Source organism: Ranitomeya imitator, chromosome 2 (assembly GCF_032444005.1).
Source record: "Ranitomeya imitator isolate aRanImi1 chromosome 2, aRanImi1.pri, whole genome shotgun sequence".
NCBI classification, from domain to species: domain Eukaryota; kingdom Metazoa; phylum Chordata; class Amphibia; order Anura; family Dendrobatidae; genus Ranitomeya; species Ranitomeya imitator.
The window spans coordinates 733,094,597-733,118,627 of record NC_091283.1 but is presented as its reverse complement, the minus strand read 5'-3'; the positions used below and the strand labels follow the sequence as shown (position 1 = coordinate 733,118,627).

The 24,031-nt window shown below is 37.9% G+C and overlaps 1 long non-coding RNA gene across 1 annotated transcript; it reads left to right on the top strand.

Moving 5' to 3' along the window:
• The first annotated feature begins 15,021 nt into the window (after positions 1-15,021).
• LOC138665595 (uncharacterized) lies at positions 15,022-21,743 on the top strand. Its single transcript, XR_011318494.1, has 2 exons — positions 15,022-15,536; positions 20,891-21,743. It is a non-coding gene; the product is annotated as an uncharacterized lncRNA (long non-coding RNA).
• Positions 21,744-24,031: the final 2,288 nt, after the last annotated feature.

The window sequence follows — 24,031 nt, the reverse complement described above, 5'->3', positions numbered from 1 at the left end:
CCCCAACCCTAATACTAGCTATAATCCCAACTATAACCCTAACCAAAACCCTACTCCTAGCTCTAACCCAAACCCTAATGGAAAAATTGAGAAAGATACATTTTTTCATTTTATTATTTTTACCTAACTAAGGGTGTGATAAAGGGGGTTTGATTTACTATTTTTTATTTTGATCATTGTGATAGGGTCTATCACAGTGATCAAAATAAAACAGTAAATCTCAAATTGTTACCAGGTGCCGGCAGGTAGTTCTCAATGAGCGCACTTTGCATGTGCCCGACATTTTTTTCCTGGAAGAAGACGCAGAAGGCCGGAGGACACAGCCAGAGGGACCGGTGACATCATAGGTACCAGTGGACTCCATTTCTCTCTCCTCTGATGTGCTAGATCATATCAGAGGAGAGAGAAATGAATGGGAAATCTGACTTTTTTTGCAGTCACCGTTATTCCGTTAATAGTGATCACAATACTGGGGTAAAAACCAACAAGAATCATGTTCGCCGGGTTCTCAGCTACCCCCTGTAGCTGAGACCCCAGAGATTTTCCTATGCTTGGGGGCGCTATAACCTTATTTCTCAGCGCCATTAAAAAGCGGCACTGAGGAAGAAGTACCCTAAACTGCCGCTGTTAAAAGGCGCATCGGCAATCGTTAAGGGTTTAAAAATAAATAGTATCACTGTGCTTAATTGGCCAGAAAACTCAACTGACCTTAACTCCATAGAGAATGTATGGGGTATTGTCAAGGGGAGGATGAGAGACAAGAGGTCCAATAATGCAGATGAGCTGTAGGCTGCTATCAAAGCAATGTGGGCTTCCATAAAACCTCAGCAGTGCCACAGGCTGATCGCCTACATGCCACGCCGCATTGATGCAGTAATTGATCAAGCTCTTCAAAGGAAACAAAACCTTAGTAATGTCCCAGTAACCTCAATCTACATGGATATGAGTAAATGGATGGTAGATTTTTACTGTTATCCTGTCATACTTTATCTGCAATGTTTATCAGTGTTTTAAAGCTTTCTTATATTATCTCTGTTGCTAAACATTCCTCCCTCTACTGTTATACCGCCTATGATAGTCCCTCCTGTTTACCAAAGCAATGCCATATTATGTGATCATTGTAAAGCATTAAGTGGAAACCTGCATGGTCACAGCTGACATCATGGGATCCTTCTCTGTTATGCATTATTCTACTTTGTGAATATTTTTTTGGGTAATGTGTGAAAATCGAATTACAAATTGTTCACATTTTCTGGTGTAATGAATTTCCTAAAATTGTACATGAATTTGATGTGCATCGAATCAATTTGCTAATCTCCAAAAACAAATATAAACTTAACGCACACCACTTGCTTTATTTTTTCTTTCATACAACTGTGAAAATCTAGATGCTTTCCTAATGTTCCTTTAATATTATTTTAATATTCATATCCATGCTGTGATTCCTAGAATACAATGTTATTTGAAACTAGGCTAACTAATGCAAAAAACTCAAAAGACTGCGCTGAATGCGGTAAAATTATTCAACAGCATCTGGTAAATAATCTATAAGCTATACTTGTGCATTAAGATGCTGTCTGATCATAAATACATGCATTTACACTTCTATGCAAGTGAGGTTCCATGTAAAACATTAGCAGTTAATGAGGACTGTAATTCATAGTGGCTGCTTTGACAGGTGATTAATGTTTCTTGTGGTATGCGATACCAGTAATCCTATTACTTTATTTAGTGTAGATCTTACAGGAAAGCTACTCCTATAGTTACGATAATGCTGAGAATACATTCTCGCATTGAATATTTTAGTGCTGAACACTTTAGGCTGAAAAAGAAAATTATTCTCTGGCCTTTGTTGGGAAATTAAGTGCTCCCATTTTTGCCATGCACTCCATCCTTGGTTGATGGTAAAAAAAAAAAAAAGGATCACCAAGTGAGACATAGGAATTTGTATGTTTTAAACAGAATCCATTTAAGAGCAACATGATAAAAGGTCAGAACCCCTAATTCCAGTGATATATCAGTTACTTGACTGTTTTCTGCAGTTTTTATAAAAGCACTGCTAAATCTGTAGGAAATAAACCAGTTCTATGCTGATCTCTGCATAACCATGCCCATACCAATGACTGACAGCTTTCTGTGTGCATTGTGCATAGGCAGAAATTTGTCAATCAGCGGTAAAGGCAAGCTTACATAGAGCTCATGAAGGTGGAGGACTACATGGCAGCAGGTTTACTAGTCCTTTAGTGTTAATATCCTGCTTATAAAAACTGAGAATTTATTTTTCATTATTATTAATCAAAACTACAGCCAGCAGTAAGTGACACATCACTCAAATCAGGGACGCTGACCCTCTGTCACGCTGCTCACAGTCTAAGTGGCAAAATCCTAGTGACAAATTGCCTTTAAAGGATATGTTTACAGATTGTGGTAAAATCCCATGACAAAAAGTACTTTATGATAGTGGTAAAATTTCTTTGACATGACCTGCGTTTACTTATGAAAAAAAAAAAACAGAAATTTGGCGTAAATGTGCAATTTTCAAACTTTTATTTTTGTGCCCTTAAATCATAGAGTGCTGTCACACAACATAGTTCATAAATAATATTTTCCACAAGTCTACTTTACATCAGCACAGTTTTGGAAACATAATTTTTTTGTTAGGAAGTTATAAGGGTTAACATTTGACCAGTAATTTCCCATTTTTCCAACAGAATTTACAAAACCATTTTTCTAGGGACCACATCACATTTAAAGTGACTTTGAGGGGCCATTATGACAGAAAATACACCATTCTGAAATCTGCACCCCTCAAGGTGCTCAAAACAAAATTCTGAAAGTGTGTTAACTCTTCAGTTGCTTCACGAGAACTGAAGCAATGTGGAAGGAAAAAATGAACATTTCATTTTTTTCACAAAAAATTTACTTTAGACCATTTTTTCTATTTTCACAAAGGTATCAGGAGAAAATGGACCACAAAATGTGTTGTGCAATATCTCCTGAGTTGTCCAATATCTCACTTGCGCTGAACATCAACCCTAACTCTAACACTAACTGCAAAGAATGGAAAAAAAATTGGGGATTTGATTTACTATTTTCTTTATTTTGATCACTATAATATGGTCTATCACATTGATCAAAAGGAATCAATAGGAAAAACTATTGCCGGGTACCTGCCGGAAGATCTAGACGGGCCCATTGTGCCTGAGTCTGTCATCTTTTTCCAGTAAGATGACAAGGAGGACAGAGCAGGAGGATCTGGGGATAGCGGAAGTACCGAGGTTCTCAGGGGACACCTTCTCTGATATGTTTGAGAGAAATGATTTTTAAATCAGTTATACGTTTAAAAGTGTCACTGAGGAATAAGTACCCTTACCTGCAGCCATTAAAAGGTGTATCGGCAGTCATTAAGGGGTTAAAAATAATAATAAATTAAATGGGAGCTGTACTTTCAACAAACTTTGCATAAATGACCAAACCTCTGCACGACCAGCTCTATCCTCGCCTACTGTATCCTCACCCATCCCTTGTAGATTGTGAGCCCTCACGGACAGGGTCCTCTCTCCTCCTTACCAATCGTGACTTGTATTGATTAAGAATACTGTACTTGTTTTTATTATGTATACTACTCCTCACATTTAAGCGCCTTAGAATACATGATGCTATAATAATAAATAAAAATAAATAAAGAGTACAAGTGAATATAAGATGTCAGGTTGCACATCATATTAAAGTCTATGGACAGCGGAGGAGGAAAAGGGATGAGTAGGGATTGGTGGACTTGAACTTAAAAGTTCGGGGTCCATACCGGACACTAAGTGTTGGTTACTGAACCCTGAAAATGACTTTTCACTGTACGTCCATTCTCCTGTATGGGTTCGCCTGTTTAACAGTGCTTATTGAAAGATTGCAGCACAGCCAATCAAAATGCTTTTAGACTGTGGCAACTTCAGGAGCAATCAAAGATATACCAAGTATTGGCATGGCTGCGATTGGCCAGCACAGCACATGACCCGGCCTGTATAAAGGCCAGATCATGAGTGCCATTGCCATTATGTTCTCTTTAGAGAAGTGAAGGAGGCATGCTCACACATAGAAAAAAACCCCAGAGCAACCACAGCAGAGAATGTACTCGTATAAAATTTAATTTATTATTAATAGTAGACCATACAAAAAAATAACATCAATAATAAAAAATAAAAGAATATATATATATACATATATATATATATATATGTAAAAATTGTATATTAGAATATATACATATAGCAGTGCCCCTGACGAAGGAACAGTGCGTCCGAAACGCGCGTCGGGGTGCCCTGGAGAGCTGCTGGTGGTCCCCAGAACTATATATATCATTATAAAAAGTAAGTGTCCTTCTATATGGACCTTTTATTTGGCCCCTTGTCACACCAATTGGTTCTATACTATTTAGTTTGTGCACAATTTTATGATACACATTATTTATACTGCACATAAGCACTTTATTATATTCCAACACTTTCTCCCTTTTCTTGCCCCCCTTTTTTTTATTGTACCAGCGCAGTTTGTTGTTGTTTTTTTATGGGCCACTTAGAGTATTATATGGACACCTAACTTATACCATTGGGCCATCAGAGAGCCACAGGCACTGCTATATGTATATATTCTAATATACAATTTTTACACACATATACATATATATATATATATATATATATATTCTTTTATTTTTTATTATTGATGTTATTTTTTTGTATGGTCTACTATTAATAATAAATTAAATTTTATACGAGTACATTCTCTGTTGTGGTTGCTATGGGTTTTTTTTCTATGTGTGAGCATGCCTCCTTCTAAATAAAGTAGTGTTTCACTACACCACTGGCACACTGGGTGTTCTCAGGGTATACATTTATATGGATTATTAATCATTTTTATCTTTGGTAATTTTTACACGTTTTTTACCCTGTTGACATTAGTGTGTTTTACTAATTTCTTTAGAGAAGTGATAGGATGCAGCTCGAGTGAGGGACAGATTCTGACTGCACACTCTGCAAAAAAATGCTGTGTGTACTCTGCAGCCCATATTCTTGCTAGTACTGTGCTAGTACTGTGATAAAAGCCGCTGTGTGTACTCTGCAAACCCATCTGTGAATGTACTGTACTAAAATACAATGTGTGTACTCTGCACCCCCTTCCTGTTGGATTACTGTCCTGTAAGTCGTTATGAGTACTCTACACCCTCCCACCTGTGGCAGTACTGTTCCTCTAAGCCGCTGGGCATACTCTGCACCCCCGAACTGTGGGAGTACTGTTCCTTTAAGCCACTATGTGTACTTTGCATGCACCCTCCATGTGAGCACTGAGTACTGTCCTTTAAGCCGCTGTGTGCCCGCCTGTGGTAGAACTATCCTTTCAGCTGCTGTGTGTACTCTCAGCTAACTCCTCTGTCAGAATAATGTGCTAAAAGCTGCTGTGTGTACTATGCACCCCCCTGCCTGTGAGAGTACTTTCCCTTAAACTGCCATGTGTACTTTGTACAAAGCTGCCTGTAGAGTACTGTCCTTTAAGCTGCTTTGTGTACTCTGCACCCCCTCACCTGTGGGAGTTTTGTTACCCTAAGATGCTGTGTGTTATAGAATAGTCTGAGAAATAAATTATTGGCATCAGTAATCTTATTGCCATTAGTAGACCAAAGAAATATTTTTTTCTGGACCAATATGTGTTTTCTAGTAGTTTTATTAGAAATATCTTGTATCAGCTGTCTCTGAAGTTTCTAGGACAAAAAATATTTTAATGGACTGGTGTATGCCTTTTTAGTAGTCTGAAAAATGTATCATTGACCATATCCATCTAGTTGCCATTTCTAGACCAAAGAAATACTTTTTCATGACCACTGTGTGTTTTCTACTAGTTTAGCAAATAAATATATTGCATCAGTTGTCCAGTTGCCCCTTGTAAGTCAAATAAATGATTTTTCAGTACCGCTGTGTACTTTCTAGTAGTGTTGCAAATAAATAACTGGCATCAGCCATGTCATCGCAATTTGTAGGCCAAAGAATTTTTTTTTTCTGGACTGCTGTGTATACTCTTCCTGTGGGAGAACTGTTCCTTTAAGCTGCTGTGTGTGTTCTGGTAGTGTTGCAAATAAATAATTGGCATCAGCCATCTTGTTGTCATTTGTAGGCCAAAGAAAAAATGTTCTGGATTGCTGTTTGTTTTATGGTAGTGTTGCAAATAAATAACTGCCATCAGCCATCTTGGTGTCATTTACAGGCAGTAGATATATTTTTTCAGGACCGCTGTGTATTTTCTAGTAGTGTTTCAGATAAATAACTGGCGCCAACCATTTAGTTGCCGTTTATAGGACAAATAAATAATTTCAGGACCGGTGTGTATTTTCTAGCAGTCTGAGAAAAAAATAATTGGCATCAGCTATTTTGTTACCATTTATAAGTCAAACAAATATTATTTTTCAGGACAGCTGCATCTTTTCTTGTAGTGTGGCAAATAAATAAACTGTATCAGCCACCTCGTTCTCATATATAGGCCAAATAAATATTTCTTCAGTACAGCTGTGCCTTTTCTAGTAGTGTGGCTAATAAATAATTTGCATCAGCCATCTTGTTGCCATTTTCAGGACTGTTGTGTGTTCAAATACAGCCCTGACCAATCAGACATTCAAGGATAGGCCATTACTGTAAAAGTAGCAGACAACCTCTTTAAGCCCCTGTGTGTTTTTTAGCAGTTTTAATAATAAATAATTGACCGTCTTGTTTCCATTTGTAGCAAAAAACTCGGTACTCAAATTTAGCTTTATAAGTGCTTAGGAGCAAAAAAACGTTTCAGTCCTATTAGCCGGACCTTCATCAGTGACAGCTGTAAGTTGTGAATAAAAACAGATGGCCCCACAGGATTGTGGGTTATCAGTAAAGTCCTAGCAGAAGGTGGATGCAGTCCATGTCTCAGGAGTGTAGCCGAATCCGGCAGATAACCTTAGAAGATCTAGAGCCTGCGTGTCTGGCCTGAAGGGGATGCAGCATTCACCGCAAGTCCATGCGACGGGCCGATGGTGATGCAGCAAAGATGGTACAGAGCGGGGCCCCAGGGCAGATATAACAGGCAGTTCAGGTGGTGGTGAACTTTGGGGTGCGGAGAATAAGCAAGGGATGGAGAAAAATGCAGTTTTCTTTACCCTTACTTCTTGGTAGATGAACATGCAACCCAGGGTATCAGATACAGATGACAGGAGTCCAGCTAGCCTGGAAGCATTCAGAGGGTCCACCTTTCCATGTGGGGTTATAGGCCAAATAAATATTTTTTCAGGATCGCTGAGTGTTTTTTTGTAGTACATGAAACAAGATAAAGGGGGAAGAGAATATTCAGCTCACCTCCTTTTTCTTTTTGCCTGTTTTCTTATAGTGTTGCAAATAAATAGCATCAGCCATCTTGTTGCCATTTATAGGCCAAAAAATAATTTTTCAGTACAGCTGTGTCTTTTTTAGTAGTGCAGCAACAAACAATTTGCATCAGACATAACTGGCCTCAGCCATCTGTTGCCAATTATAGGCCAAATAAATATGTTTTCACAATGTGTTTTTTTTAATAGTGTTTCAAATAAATAACTAGCATCAGCCATCTCGTTGCCATTTCTAGGCCAAACAGATAATTTTACTGTACCACTATGTCTGCGTGAGTACTGTGTGCAAAAAATAAGTGTTGTCAGCAGCATTTGTTTGTGAGTAGTGCGTATGAAAAAAATCTTCTCTGCAGCTGTCTCTTTCCCATTTATAGGGCAAAAACATATGTTATTATACCCCTTTTTCTAAAAAAATAACTGTGCCTTTAAGCTTCTGCAACCCTGCCTCTGGGAGAGCTGTGCCGAAAGCTTGTGGGTATACTGTGCCAAATAGCTTTTGTGGCATCAAATTGGAAAAAACGAGGACATTACCCATGATTCTGCAACAATAACGATCCAGGCGTATAGATGACAAAAGATGGTATTTTATTCTCAACCTGTTTCGAAGTCAGCAGGACTTCTTCCTCAGGAGATTAAAAGCTGGTGCCAACAGGGATCACATGTCAAACAATGTCAAAGTCCTTAGGGCTGAGGCATGATGCAACAAATGACAGTTTAGGGTAAAAATTACAATTTGCTTAAAAAAGAAAGGAAAAAAATATGTTGATATAACATTATAACATCCTTATTCTCTTTTTCAGGTGTATTTCAACAGAAAAAAAGCTCAAAAGTGAAACAAAGGAGGACTGAAGAAAAAAGCATAATGAGATATATAATTGCAGACATGAACTTACCAAAAGATATGTAAGCAAAGATTTCACAGATCCATCAAGCGAATTTGCTATAGCTCCAATTCAAGGAAACCGTTGGAAAAAAACATGAGGTTGAGATTACCATCATCAAAAAACTATTTATTAGTTAACAAAAATAAAAGTGAATTAATTTATTATATAAAAGATTAAAAAATAAAAATAGAAATGAATATGTGTGTCACACGTGTAGTTAATTTTAACAAATCACAGGGCAGACTACTGTATTCAAAGAATACTCATATATTTCAATAAAAACATAAGTTCACTAACTCACATCACTATCACTATTCATTAGCCCTTATAGGAAATTCACTGATTGTAATTATGCATATTCACAAAAAGGACCCGCTAATTACAGTTAGGTCCATATATATTTGGACAGACACAACATTTTTTTAATTTTGGTTATAGACATTACCACAATGAATTTTAAACAAAACAATTCAGATGCAGTTGAAGTTCAGACTTTCAGCTTTCATTTGAGGGTATCCACATTAAAATTGGATGAAGGGTTTAGGAGTTTCAGCTCAATAACATGTGCCACCCTGTTTTTAAAGGGACCAAAAGTAATTGGACAATTGACTCCAAGGATATTTCATGGGAAGGTGTGGGCAATCCCTTCGTTATCCACATAGAGCTATAGAATGGGACGGCACTAGAACGATACCATATACAGCATTCAGGACTTGAGATGGGATCCAGAGTATTAGGCGTCACGCTTACTCCGGGGTATGAGGTGCTCAGCAGCTGAAAACTAATAGTTCATTTGTACTCATAAGTAAGAAAATATGCGGCACTCACCCCAAATTCTGCAGTGGAAAGCGTGAATTTTAATGGAAAACTTCAACAGATAAACATCCGTTATAACATAAGGTAAGCAGGAGGGTGCGGTGTTGGAGCTTGGACGACGGCCGTTTCGCACAGCAGGTGCTTCAACGGGTCCAGATGGTAGATTGCTACACGTCATTTCCTTATAAAGGTTTCTTGACGTGCAAGCGTTATTCAGAAAGTGAAAATACATACATATCAAATGTGTGAAATAGTGACAAATTATAACATAATCTACATAAACAGAACCTGCAATATAAAGGATTAATGCAATTAGTATTTTATACAACATTAAATATTAAATATTCTTATTAGTAATATTGCTTTTTATTTTTTACTTTTTAAGAGCTATATTTATAGTATTTTTCCGACCTATACTATTATAAAAATACAGACATGTCAAGCCTGTCGTTTAATCCTATCGGACCTTGTGCGTTAGCATTTAGGATCCATTTGGCTTCTTTTTGTAATAGTAGCCTGTCTTGATCACCTCCCTGCGGGGGAAATTTAACTATTTCAATGCCTGCAAAACTGAGCAACTCAGGGTTGGTTTCATGTTTCTCTCTCATGTGTTCTATTAGTCTTAGACAGCCTTTTCCCGTTCTGATTGAATTATAGTGCTCTCTGAACCTCACAATCAAAGGTCTTATTGTCTTGCCGATATAGAAATACCGGCACGGACAGAACAAAACATATATCACATATTTGCTTTTACAGAAGATAAAATCTTTTACCCTATATGTAATAGAACCTATTTTCAAAGGATTTTTTGTTACATGAAGGTGGCAGAATCTGCAATTGCCGCATTTATGGTTCCCTACAGCAGTATTACTAGTTAACCATGTATTTTTAGAAGACAATAATCTGTTATGCACCAATAAATCAGACAAATTGTGGGCACGCTTATATGCAAACTTTGGAGCATTTTTATATATTGATACAAGATCTTTATCTGTTTGTAATATGTGCCAGTTTTTTCTGATGGAGGCATGAATAGCCTTATCCATATTACTGTGCTTAAAACAGAATGAAAAATTACTGTCAATTTTTTCACTTTTATTTTTTCTTTTTAGAAAATGGGATTGAGTATATTTATTTATCCGAGTTTCGGCTTCATTTAGTAGCTGTGAAGGGTAACCTCTTTTTAGGAAGCGGGTTTTTAATTCATTTATCTGTTTATTAAATGTTATATCGCTGTTATTAATTTTACGCAATCTCGTCATTTGGCTGTATGGCAGTCCTCTTTTCGTGTGCAAGGGATGAGCACTCCCGAAATGGAGAATATTATTGGTAGCAGTTTGCTTCCTAAATACTTTGGTAAAAATATTTCCTTCTATAATTTCCATTTTGACATCCAAATATTCGAGATTGTCATTCCCAAAACAATAGGTAAATCTCATATTTTCACTATTGGAAAGATTCAAATATTCCACAAATTCCCTAAACTCTATTTCATTACCATCCCATATGATCATAATGTCATCCACAAATCTAGTATAGAATCGAATATGCTTCAAAAAGGGGTTATTGATATTATTGACATATGTATCCTCAAATACTGCTAGGAACAAATTTGCATATGTACAAGAGATGGGCGTACCCATTGCAGTTCCAATTAGTTGTGTATACCATCTATCCATAAATTTAAATGAATTATTTGATAATATAAAATCCAAACTGTCCAATATAAACGCAATAATTTCTGGATCTAATTCCCTTTTGAGTAGAATTGTTTGAATGGCCTGTATACCTTTTTCCTTTGGGATTCGGGTGAATAAATTCACTACATCAATAGATGCTAAAGCAAACGTAGGTTGCCAATCTACCTCTTTTAAGATTGATACAAATTCTCCCGAATCTTTAATATATGAAGGAATTGTTAGCAATAATGGTTTCAATAACCAATCCATATATTGAGACAATGCTTCGGTTACAGAATTGATCCCTGAAATTATTGGGCGTCCTGGGGGTTCTTTTGTATCTTTATGTACTTTAGGTATACTGTACCAATGGGGAAATTGTGGGTGTTCTAACAGTAAACTCTCTGCACGCTTTTTTGGAAGGATTCCTTTCTCAACATATTTCCTCAACAGCGATCTTAGTTTAAGTGTATATTTGTGGGTGGGATTATTTGGCAAAGTACAATAGGTGGTCTGGTCATTTAATTGTGTGTATGCGTCTTTTATATAATACTCTTTATCTAACACAACAATATTACCTCCTTTGTCAGCTCTCCTGATAACGACATCGTCCCATTTTTGTAACTCTTTCAGAGCTATTAATTCGTTATTGCTAAGATTGTTTGTTGGGGCAGGATACAGAACTGCTTCTACATCTTTTATGACCAAGTCTTGGAAGAGATCGATGACGTTACCAGGAGAGGTGGGAGGCATAAATCGGGACTTAATACCGCCTCTGAATGATTTCATTTTGTCCATATTTACAGTCTGTGTGCCAGATGTATCATTTAGACTCAATAGTAGTGCAGCATCTTTGCTATCTTCATCTATTGCCGCTGGATATACCATAAATCCTAAAGCTCCAATCTCATTCTCTGCAAACGTCGATGTTTCATGTAATATTTGGAAGTCAGATGTAGATGACACATATTTTTTATCTTTTTGGAAATATTTATGAAGATGGAGTTTCCTTATACTTTTATATAAATCAATCTTGAAACCTGTCAAATCAAATGATTCCGGGAGGCAATAATTAAGCCCTTTAGATAATAATGCTATATGGTCTGCATTTAAAGTTCTTTTTGACAGGTTTAAAACCTGCAGTCCATCTGTTGTTTCTTCTGTATCCGTCAAGTTTATCTTCTCCATGAAACTTGTTTTCGTTTTCCTTTGGGCATTGCGGTTTTTTCCTCCTCGTCTGATCTTTCTTCTAAAGGGATTGAACCGCTTGCTTTTACTGAAGTAGTGGACTTAGGTTCACCTGTGTCCTCTGCAGCACTTGATTCGGAATCCGTAATCCAGCCGTCTTGCCTTTTCTTCTTATAGGCTTTTTTGCTTTTTTGATTGCGATTTTTATTGTAGTATGCAGATTGCTTTTTATTTTTGTTCCAATTAAAAATAGCCCCCATGTCGTAATCGGTTTTATCCCTTAAGAATTTTTCTTTCTTTTGTTGTTTAATTTCTATTTGCAGTAATGTTAATTTTCTTTCCAGTTTATTGTGAAAATTTTTGTTTTGATTATCTGTCACTCGGGAAGATAATTCTTTTTTGGCTTTCTCTAATTCTTGACATAAGATTGTATATTCTTTCTCATTTTGGGAAGTTACCAACAATAATAAACTGCGAGAGCACTGCAAATGAATTTTTTCCCATTCCTCTTGGAACGAACTGTCATGTTGAAACTGGGAGATTTCCTTGAAAACACGCAAACCTCTGGGCACTCTGTCACAGTCTATATATGATTTCAAAGATTTAATAGTCCAAAAAAGCCGCATTTCCTTTTCGGCAAGCATGCTAATTTTGGTTTCCAAGGTCTTCGTACTAATAATTTGAAGCTCATCCTTTAAATTGCAGTCTGCAAAAAACTCCACCGCACCCTCTCGCCCTGCTAAAATACCAAGGTTTTCCGATCCTGTATTCTCAGTGGAATCCATCTTTTCCGTATTATCATCCATGATTATTATTAGTCCTCAATGTAAAAACTTTTTAAGTATAAACTTGTATCAATCAAATCTGTGCTCTGTCCATCAACATGAAATTGATAATCCACATAGAGCTATAGAATGGGTATTTCTATATCGGCAAGACAATAAGACCTTTGATTGTGAGGTTCAGAGAGCACTATAATTCAATCAGAACGGGAAAAGGCTGTCTAAGACTAATAGAACACATGAGAGAGAAACATGAAACCAACCCTGAGTTGCTCAGTTTTGCAGGCATTGAAATAGTTAAATTTCCCCCGCAGGGAGGTGATCAAGACAGGCTACTATTACAAAAAGAAGCCAAATGGATCCTAAATGCTAACGCACAAGGTCCGATAGGATTAAACGACAGGCTTGACATGTCTGTATTTTTATAATAGTATAGGTCGGAAAAATACTATAAATATAGCTCTTAAAAAGTAAAAAATAAAAAGCAATATTACTAATAAGAATATTTAATATTTAATGTTGTATAAAATACTAATTGCATTAATCCTTTATATTGCAGGTTCTGTTTATGTAGATTATGTTATAATTTGTCACTATTTCACACATTTGATATGTATGTATTTTCACTTTCTGAATAACGCTTGCACGTCAAGAAACCTTTATAAGGAAATGACGTGTAGCAATCTACCATCTGGACCCGTTGAAGCACCTGCTGTGCGAAACGGCCGTCGTCCAAGCTCCAACACCGCACCCTCCTGCTTACCTTATGTTATAACGGATGTTTATCTGTTGAAGTTTTCCATTAAAATTCACGCTTTCCACTGCAGAATTTGGGGTGAGTGCCGCATATTTTCTTACTTATGAGTACAAATGAACTATTAGTTTTCAGCTGCTGAGCACCTCATACCCCGGAGTAAGCGTGACGCCTAATACTCTGGATCCCATCTCAAGTCCTGAATGCTGTATATGGTATCGTTCTAGTGCCGTCCCATTCTATAGCTCTATGTGGATTATCAATTTCATGTTGATGGACAGAGCACAGATTTGATTGATACAAGTTTATACTTAAAAAGTTTTTACATTGAGGACTAATAATAATCATGGATGATAATACGGAAAAGATGGATTCCACTGAGAATACAGGATCGGAAAACCTTGGTATTTTAGCAGGGCGAGAGGGTGCGGTGGAGTTTTTTGCAGACTGCAATTTAAAGGATGAGCTTCAAATTATTAGTACGAAGACCTTGGAAACCAAAATTAGCATGCTTGCCGAAAAGGAAATGCGGCTTTTTTGGACTATTAAATCTTTGAAATCATATATAGACTGTGACAGAGTGCCCAGAGGTTTGCGTGTTTTCAAGGAAATCTCCCAGTTTCAACATGACAGTTCGTTCCAAGAGGAATGGGAAAAAATTCATTTGCAGTGCTCTCGCAGTTTATTATTGTTGGTAACTTCCCAAAATGAGAAAGAATATACAATCTTATGTCAAGAATTAGAGAAAGCCAAAAAAGAATTATCTTCCCGAGTGACAGATAATCAAAACAAAAATTTTCACAATAAACTGGAAAGAAAATTAACATTACTGCAAATAGAAATTAAACAACAAAAGAAAGAAAAATTCTTAAGGGATAAAACCGATTACGACATGGGGGCTATTTTTAATTGGAACAAAAATAAAAAGCAATCTGCATACTACAATAAAAATCGCAATCAAAAAAGCAAAAAAGCCTATAAGAAGAAAAGGCAAGACGGCTGGATTACGGATTCCGAATCAAGTGCTGCAGAGGACACAGGTGAACCTAAGTCCACTACTTCAGTAAAAGCAAGCGGTTCAATCCCTTTAGAAGAAAGATCAGACGAGGAGGAAAAAACCGCAATGCCCAAAGGAAAACGAAAACAAGTTTCATGGAGAAGATAAACTTGACGGATACAGAAGAAACAACAGATGGACTGCAGGTTTTAAACCTGTCAAAAAGAACTTTAAATGCAGACCATATAGCATTATTATCTAAAGGGCTTAATTATTGCCTCCCGGAATCATTTGATTTGACAGGTTTCAAGATTGATTTATATAAAAGTATAAGGAAACTCCATCTTCATAAATATTTCCAAAAAGATAAAAAATATGTGTCATCTACATCTGACTTCCAAATATTACATGAAACATCGACGTTTGCAGAGAATGAGATTGGAGCTTTAGGATTTATGGTATATCCAGCGGCAATAGATGAAGATAGCAAAGATGCTGCACTACTATTGAGTCTAAATGATTGTGGAGATCAGACTGAACTAAAACAATCCATCTTGTCTTCTTCCTGAGAAATCTCGCTTACAACAAGATACATTTCTGCTGACTTGACATTTCCTTTTATGGAAGTAATCATGTGTGCATTCCTTCTTTCAATAGCAGCCTTTATTCACCTTCTAGATGATGTAACTTTCTACTGATAAAGACTGGTATAGATTGTTTATGTAAGAGATAGTGAAATATGAGCGCTTGTGCGCATGTCTGTAAAAGAATAATTATTTTCTATATAAAGGGAGGGCAAAGCCCAGAGAGAGAGATGTGCTCCTGGGCTTCCCCTGTATATGATCACACAATACCTTGTTTGCGTGTCATTTACTCAGGATCCCTACCTCTAGTAAGCCAGGGACTGAGAAGGACTTAACATTTCTTTGGCGCACCGAACGGGGACCCGAGATGAGAGTATTTGCTCGAGATTCACCTGCGGATACGGACAATGGAGATCTGGGATAATGGACGGCAAATGAACTGAAAAACCTGGCCAGGTAAGAGACATTATTAGTTCTCTTTTATCTGCCTTGTATTATCCGAAAGATCTCTATGAGCCGTGTCACGCTGGGTTAGTCTAGTAGTGAGTAGATACCTATAAAACTCGGGTTACTATATTGTATAGATTTATGAGTCCTGTCCCTGGCAGTGTGTGAACAGAGTGAAGGTTGTGGTATGTTGTGAAAGAAGAGCAAAAGTGCGTAGAAAAATAAGCCGAAATAGTTGGGGTATAAGCCTTATACACGGAAGTCAGCCTAACTGGGTCATGTGGTTGCGTCCTTTCGGGGAGACCTCCGCCCATGCTTGACTCTCATTTAAGTGCTTAACCTCCTTCATTTCTGGATAAGGTTTGATAGAATGAGCCCAGGACGCGGGTCCATGAGCCTGGGACAAGTATGCTAACTGACACAGAAAGTTTTGTGATCTGTATGGTGTTGCTGGGTCTGTTTGCGTGCATAATAGCACTTAAGTACATTCTGCACATTAGAAAGAATGGAGCAGATCAGCCCTTCAATATTTTAGCTCCCTAGGAGAGAAGGCAACGAGACATCACCTAGGATAAGTGATTGTCCAAACGTCACCTGGGGTAGAAATAGCTAATATTGAAAAAAAAAAAAGAAAAATGGGAAATAAACAGACAAAAACCGTCTTAGGACAAGTGGAAGCAGCAGATATCATACAGGAAAGATGTGGGAAGACAGTCAGAAGTCAGATTAGAAGGGTAAGAGAAAAATTGGGAATTTCAGAAGCACTTATGTTTAGCACTGAATGGGAAAGACTGAGTAAAGAACGAGGTGGAATTATCAAAGACAATGGGTGGGAAGAAATCATACACTGTATGATAGAGGTCTCAAAAACAGCTAAAGAGGAGAATTGGAAGTATGATCCAGACACTTCCAAATGGATTATGGGGAAGGGAAAAAGTTGTGACATAATCCCACCACCTTACCTAGATCCAAAAGCCCAATCATTTGTACCATCTGGAGGAGCAGAAGGAGGAAAACAATTTCCAGCCTTGTATCCCAATCTTGGTGGGGTAGGAGGATGGGTATGTTCACACTGTGGACAACAAAATCCAGATTGGAGAAATGATTGCCTAGTCTGTGGTACACCTAGACATGGCGCTGTACTTGCCCCTGTTAGGGTAGTACCAAGACCCTTTAGGGAACCTGGTGCTGACGGGGTAATGGGAACTAGATATCACCAGACCCGACAGTATTTTCCTTGGTCCCCTGCTGAAGGTATGTCCCTCCTGCATAATGCGCCTGATCCCACTCAATATCCCATCCGATTTGCACAATACATACAACAAATCATGCAGACTCATGCTGGGGTCTGGGCGGACGGGGAAGAATTATGTAGAATGAAAATGTCCCCCGGACTTTTTCAGGAATTATTGACACACCTACAGCCCAATAGACCAGTGGCAGAAGGGGGTGCCTTACAGACAGAAGCATCAGGTACCCAGTTCACAGAGGCATTAATAATTTTCATGAGAGAAAAACAGAGGGAAAGGGGATCTACGGGTGTGATTATGCAGAAATTTGGGCAAAGTATTGAAGAATATAGTCAAGAATTAGAAAATAGCTTTAGGGATGAAGGATTGGATTTGACTGATGCTTCAGTAAGGAGACTTTTTACAAAACAATTAATAGAGGGGCTAGATCCGAAAATCAGAGAAAAATTTAAATCCTCTACTCCAGATTGGAGAACAATTGAACAACCAAATATTGTGAAACAACGATGTTTAGGAATAGTCATGATATGAGAGAGAATCGTAAGCCTGTTAGAATAGCACAAGCTAATACAGGAGGAAGAGTGAGACACAACTTTCCTTGCCACTACTGTAAAAAGCCAGGTCATTTCCAAAGAGAGTGCAGGAAGAAGTTGGCAGATATAAAGTCAGGCAAATTTGTTCCCAGAAATAACCCTCCCCAAACGGACAACCAGCAGAAATCTACCATCATAGATGGTCCCATACCAGATTCAGATTGACTCGATGTGTTACAAACTTCCCTACCAGCTAGAAGACCTATGATACAGGTGAATGTGGGGGGGAGAGAGATTCCATTTTTGATAGATACAGGTGCAACTTCCTCAATTTTGAATCAAGATTTTCTTCCGAATCCGGAAGATATTTCAGAACAAACAACTTTTGCTGAGGGTTATGATGGGGTAATTCGAACACTGCCATATACTGTGCCCCTAGAGGTCTCATTAGGACCTAAATGTTTTGCATCCAGATTTTTGTATGCCAGAGGTGCCCCAACATGTTTGTTAGGAACTGATGTCCTAAAGAAATTAGAAGCTAACATCAATTTTAGGGAAGATGGCACAGTTATACTGACTATCCCTGATGATGCAGAAACATTAGAACAATATGTTAGAATTCAGGCTTTTGAGGATTATGCTGAAGAAAAAGAGTACACCACAGATCTAGACCTCTCAATGGTCCCAGAAACACTGTGGGCACAGGGTGACACCTATGTGGGACTATTGCATATCTCTCCTGTAAAACTATCTGTGCAACCAGGAACTGTTCTCCCACAGCTCAGACAATACCCTGTGAGTGCCCAGCAGGAACTAGCGATTACAAAACAGATAGAGGGATATAAAGAGAAAGGAGTTTTGGTAGAGATACAATCACCTGCTAACACTCCTCTGTATCCAGTCAAAAAGAGAACTCTTGATAAGAGTTCTATGCCCAAATATCGTATGGTACATGATCTAAGAGAAATAAACAAAGTTCTAGATCCAATCACCCCAGTTGTACCCAATCCTCATACGTTACTATCACAGATACCAGCCAGTTCTCAAGTATTTACTGTAATAGATCTTTCAAATGCATTTTTCTCGGTTCCTTTACACCAAGATAGTTGGCATTTGTTTGCATTTACATTTAAGGGCAAACAGTTGGCGTGGACACGCCTTCCACAGGGAATGATACACTCCCCTACTCTTTATTCAAATGCCCTACAAACAGTCCTTCAGAGGTTTGAACCCGAACCACAGGTAGTAATTTTGCAGTATGTGGATGACCTACTACTTTGCTGCCCAGATCTAGAAACTGCAGAAAGGTCCACTGTGAGTTTACTATGTTTTCTAGAAAAAGAAGGGTGTAAAGTGAATAGACAAAAGCTACAAGTTTGTCAGACCAAAGTGGTCTTTCTAGGTCATTGCATTTCTCAAGGTAAAAAGCATCTTACACCACAAAGAACTGAAGCAATAAGACAGATGAATGAGCCTAGAAATCATAATCAGCTACGAGCATTTTTAGGAATAGTGTCTCATTGTAGACAATGGATTATACATGCAAGTCAACTAATGCAACCACTGTATGACTGTGTAAAAAGTGAACCTTATTTGTTGACAAAAGAAGGTCAGATTTCGTTCCAACAATTAAAAGATGCCCTTGTTTCAGCTCTAGCGTTAGGGCTACCAGACTACACCAAACCGTTTCAGCTTATGGCTGCAGAAGTTGATTCCCATGCTACAGGAGTTCTTACCCAGAAGCATGCAGGGAAACAAAGACCAATTGCATATCTTTCAGCAAGGTTAGATCCCGTAGCTAGAGCAGCGCCAACCTGTGTACGTGTAGTTGTTGCTGTCTCACTATTGTTGGACAAAGCATCAGAAATTGTCCTAGAGCATCCACTCACAGTTCAAACTACACATGATGTTTATGGGATATTAAACCAGGTCCAACCAAAACACATTTCCATGGCCAGACATTTGCGGCTTCAGTGTTCTTTGTTGCTCCCCTCTACTATCACATTTGCTAGGCTTCAGACTCTCAATTTAGCTACACTGCTACCTCTCGAGTCTGAAGGGGGGAATAAGGACACTGATACACACGCAAATTTTTTCCCTACAGACACACATGATTGTACAGAGCTCATTTTACAAGAAACGGTAGGCTTACCCAATGTATCCGAAACACCACTTCAAAATCCAGATTTAGAGCTGTTTATAGATGGTAGTAGGTTTGCAGATGACACAGGTAACTTCCATACAGGGTATGCAGTTGTGTCAGAATCTGAAACTCTCAAAGCAGAACCACTTCCACCGAAACAGTCTGCACAAGAAGCAGAACTAACAGCATTGATTGAAGCTCTAAAAATAGCTGAGAATCAGACAGCTAATATATACACTGATTCTAGGTATGCACATGGTATTGTGTTTGATTTTGGAGTAATCTGGAGAGCTAGAGGTTACATGACAGCGTCAGGACAACCTGTAAAACATACTTCTCTGATCAAACAGATCTTAGAGGCTGCACAAGAAACAAAAGAAGTAGCAGTAATCAAGGTAGCTGCACATGTGAGACTCGACACTAGGGAATCTAGGGGAAATGATAGGGCTGATAAAGCAGCCAAAGCAGCAGCTGTCAAACCCTTACAACAGGTTCATACTGTAAACCCCACAGAAAATACTGAAGATAGACTGAGACAAGCACAGGAAGATGCAGGAGAAGAGGAGAGGGACAGGTGGAAAAAGGAAGGGGCAGAAGAACAAGCGGGAATTTGGAAGAAAGATGGACTAATATGTCTACCTAGAGCCTGGTACCCGATAGTAGTTGGTGGATTACATCACCCTACGCATGTGTCTGCAAATGCAATGACACTACTGGCAAAGCAAGTCTGGTTGGCTCCAGGTTTTGGCAACTATGCAAGAGACTATTGTGCTGCATGCGCTATATGCCTGACACATAATCCCGGACAGACAGCAAAGACCCCTATGAAGCACCACGTCCGACCTCTCTACCCGTTTCAGCGATTACAAATAGACTTTATCCAGCTGCCAAAAAGTAATGGGTATGAGTATGTGTTGGTATGTGTGGACATGTTCTCGGGGTGGCCAGAGGCCTATCCAGTTCGGAAGGCTTCAGCTAAAAACACTGCTGTAAAGCTAGTTGCCGAACTGATACCCCGTTACGGTCTCCCTGAAGTGATCGAGTCAGATAGGGGTACTCATTTTACTGGAGAAATATTTCAAAATGTACTGAAAATGTTGGGTGTTGAAAGTCAGTTACACACTCCGTACCATCCTCAAAGTTCTGGTAAGGTGGAACGCATGAATGGAACTTTAAAATTAAAAATACAGAAAGCCATGGCTGAAACAGGAAAGCCTTGGACAGAATGCCTTTCACTGGCCCTTTACTCAATACGCAATACCCCAAGGGGTAAGACTAAACTGTCTCCATATGAAATTTTGTTTGGCAGGACTGCCAATTTAGGATGTTATTTTCCACAGCAACTTGTGTTAAATATTGAGTCATTGACTTCTTATGTGCAAAATCTTCAGAAACAATTAACTAAGGTGCATGCACAAGTTTTTGCTTCCCTTCCAGATCCTGACAACACAGAAGGAAGTCACAAGTTGGAACCAGGTGATCAAGTCTATGTAAAAAGACACACCAGAAAGGCTCTAGAACCAAGGTTTGACGGACCCTTCCAAGTCCTGTTGACAACACCTACATCAGTCAAGCTTGAAGGAAAGGCATCATGGATACATGCAAGCCATTGCAAGAAAAGCAGTATAAACTCATGATATTGATGTTAATAATGATAACCTCAACGGAGGCGTGGGATAGACTGAATTCTCTAGCCCCTTTGAACAATAGATTCGTACAACATCATAGAAAATTAGTGCATGACTTGTTAAACAATACACAAACCCTGACAGATTGTTGGATCTGTACCCATTACTTATTGCAAAACAAAGAAAAGGTTGCGAGAGTTAAACGGAAGAATTAATACTAGATTTGATTCTCTTATTGAATACAAGCATGTACATGTGTAATACCAAATAAAGGCTTTGTCTTTGGCCCTGTGGTAATAAAATAAATAAAAGAAAATGTCAAAGGGGGGAATTGTGGAGATCAGACTGAACTAAAACAATCCATCTTGTCTTCTTCCTGAGAAATCTCGCTTACAACAAGATACATTTCTGCTGACTTGACATTTCCTTTTATGGAAGTAATCATGTGTGCATTCCTTCTTTCAATAGCAGCCTTTATTCACCTTCTAGATGATGTAACTTTCTACTGATAAAGACTGGTATAGATTGTTTATGTAAGAGATAGTGAAATATGAGCGCTTGTGCGCATGTCTGTAAAAGAATAATTATTTTCTATATAAAGGGAGGGCAAAGCCCAGAGAGAGAGATGTGCTCCTGGGCTTCCCCTGTATATGATCACACAATACCTTGTTTGCGTGTCATTTACTCAGGATCCCTACCTCTAGTAAGCCAGGGACTGAGAAGGACTTAACATGATACATCTGGCACACAGACTGTAAATATGGACAAAATGAAATCATTCAGAGGCGGTATTAAGTCCCGATTTATGCCTCCCACCTCTCCTGGTAACGTCATCGATCTCTTCCAAGACTTGGTCATAAAAGATGTAGAAGCAGTTCTGTATCCTGCCCCAACAAACAATCTTAGCAATAACGAATTAATAGCTCTGAAAGAGTTACAAAAATGGGACGATGTCGTTATCAGGAGAGCTGACAAAGGAGGTAATATTGTTGTGTTAGATAAAGAGTATTATATAAAAGACGCATACACACAATTAAATGACCAGACCACCTATTGTACTTTGCCAAATAATCCCACCCACAAATATACACTTAAACTAAGATCGCTGTTGAGGAAATATGTTGAGAAAGGAATCCTTCCAAAAAAGCGTGCAGAGAGTTTACTGTTAGAACACCCGCAATTTCCCCATTGGTACAGTATACCTAAAGTACATAAAGATACAAAAGAACCCCCAGGACGCCCAATAATTTCAGGGATCAATTCTGTAACCGAAGCATTGTCTCAATATATGGATTGGTTATTGAAACCATTATTGCTAACAATTCCTTCATATATTAAAGATTCGGGAGAATTAGTATCAATCTTAAAAGAGGTAGATTGGCAACCTACGTTTGCTTTAGCATCTATTGATGTAGTGAATTTATTCACCCGAATCCCAAAGGAAAAAGGTATACAGGCCATTCAAACAATTCTACTCAAAAGGGAATTAGATCCAGAAATTATTGCGTTTATATTGGACAGTTTGGATTTTATATTATCAAATAATTCATTTAAATTTATGGATAGATGGTATACACAACTAATTGGAACTGCAATGGGTACGCCCATCTCTTGTACATATGCAAATTTGTTCCTAGCAGTATTTGAGGATACATATGTCAATAATATCAATAACCCCTTTTTGAAGCATATTCGATTCTATACTAGATTTGTGGATGACATTATGATCATATGGGATGGTAATGAAATAGAGTTTAGGGAATTTGTGGAATATTTGAATCTTTCCAATAGTGAAAATATGAGATTTACCTATTGTTTTGGGAATGACAATCTCGAATATTTGGATGTCAAAATGGAAATTATAGAAGGAAATATTTTTACCAAAGTATTTAGGAAGCAAACTGCTACCAATAATATTCTCCATTTCGGGAGTGCTCATCCCTTGCACACGAAAAGAGGACTGCCATACAGCCAAATGACGAGATTGCGTAAAATTAATAACAGCGATATAACATTTAATAAACAGATAAATGAATTAAAAACCCGCTTCCTAAAAAGAGGTTACCCTTCACAGCTACTAAATGAAGCCGAAACTCGGATAAATAAATATACTCAATCCCATTTTCTAAAAAGAAAAAATAAAAGTGAAAAAATTGACAGTAATTTTTCATTCTGTTTTAAGCACAGTAATATGGATAAGGCTATTCATGCCTCCATCAGAAAAAACTGGCACATATTACAAACAGATAAAGATCTTGTATCAATATATAAAAATGCTCCAAAGTTTGCATATAAGCGTGCCCACAATTTGTCTGATTTATTGGTGCATAACAGATTATTGTCTTCTAAAAATACATGGTTAACTAGTAATACTGCTGTAGGGAACCATAAATGCGGCAATTGCAGATTCTGCCACCTTCATGTAACAAAAAATCCTTTGAAAATAGGTTCTATTACATATAGGGTAAAAGATTTTATCTTCTGTAAAAGCAAATATGTGATATATGTTTTGTTCTGTCCTTGCCGGTATTTCTATATCGGCAAGACAATAAGACCTTTGATTGTGAGGTTCAGAGAGCACTATAATTCAATCAGAACGGGAAAAGGCTGTCTAAGACTAATAGAACACATGAGAGAGAAACATGAAACCAACCCTGAGTTGCTCAGTTTTGCAGGCATTGAAATAGTTAAATTTCCCCCGCAGGGAGGTGATCAAGACAGGCTACTATTACAAAAAGAAGCCAAATGGATCCTAAATGCTAACGCACAAGGTCCGATAGGATTAAACGACAGGCTTGACATGTCTGTATTTTTATAATAGTATAGGTCGGAAAAATACTATAAATATAGCTCTTAAAAAGTAAAAAATAAAAAGCAATATTACTAATAAGAATATTTAATATTTAATGTTGTATAAAATACTAATTGCATTAATCCTTTATATTGCAGG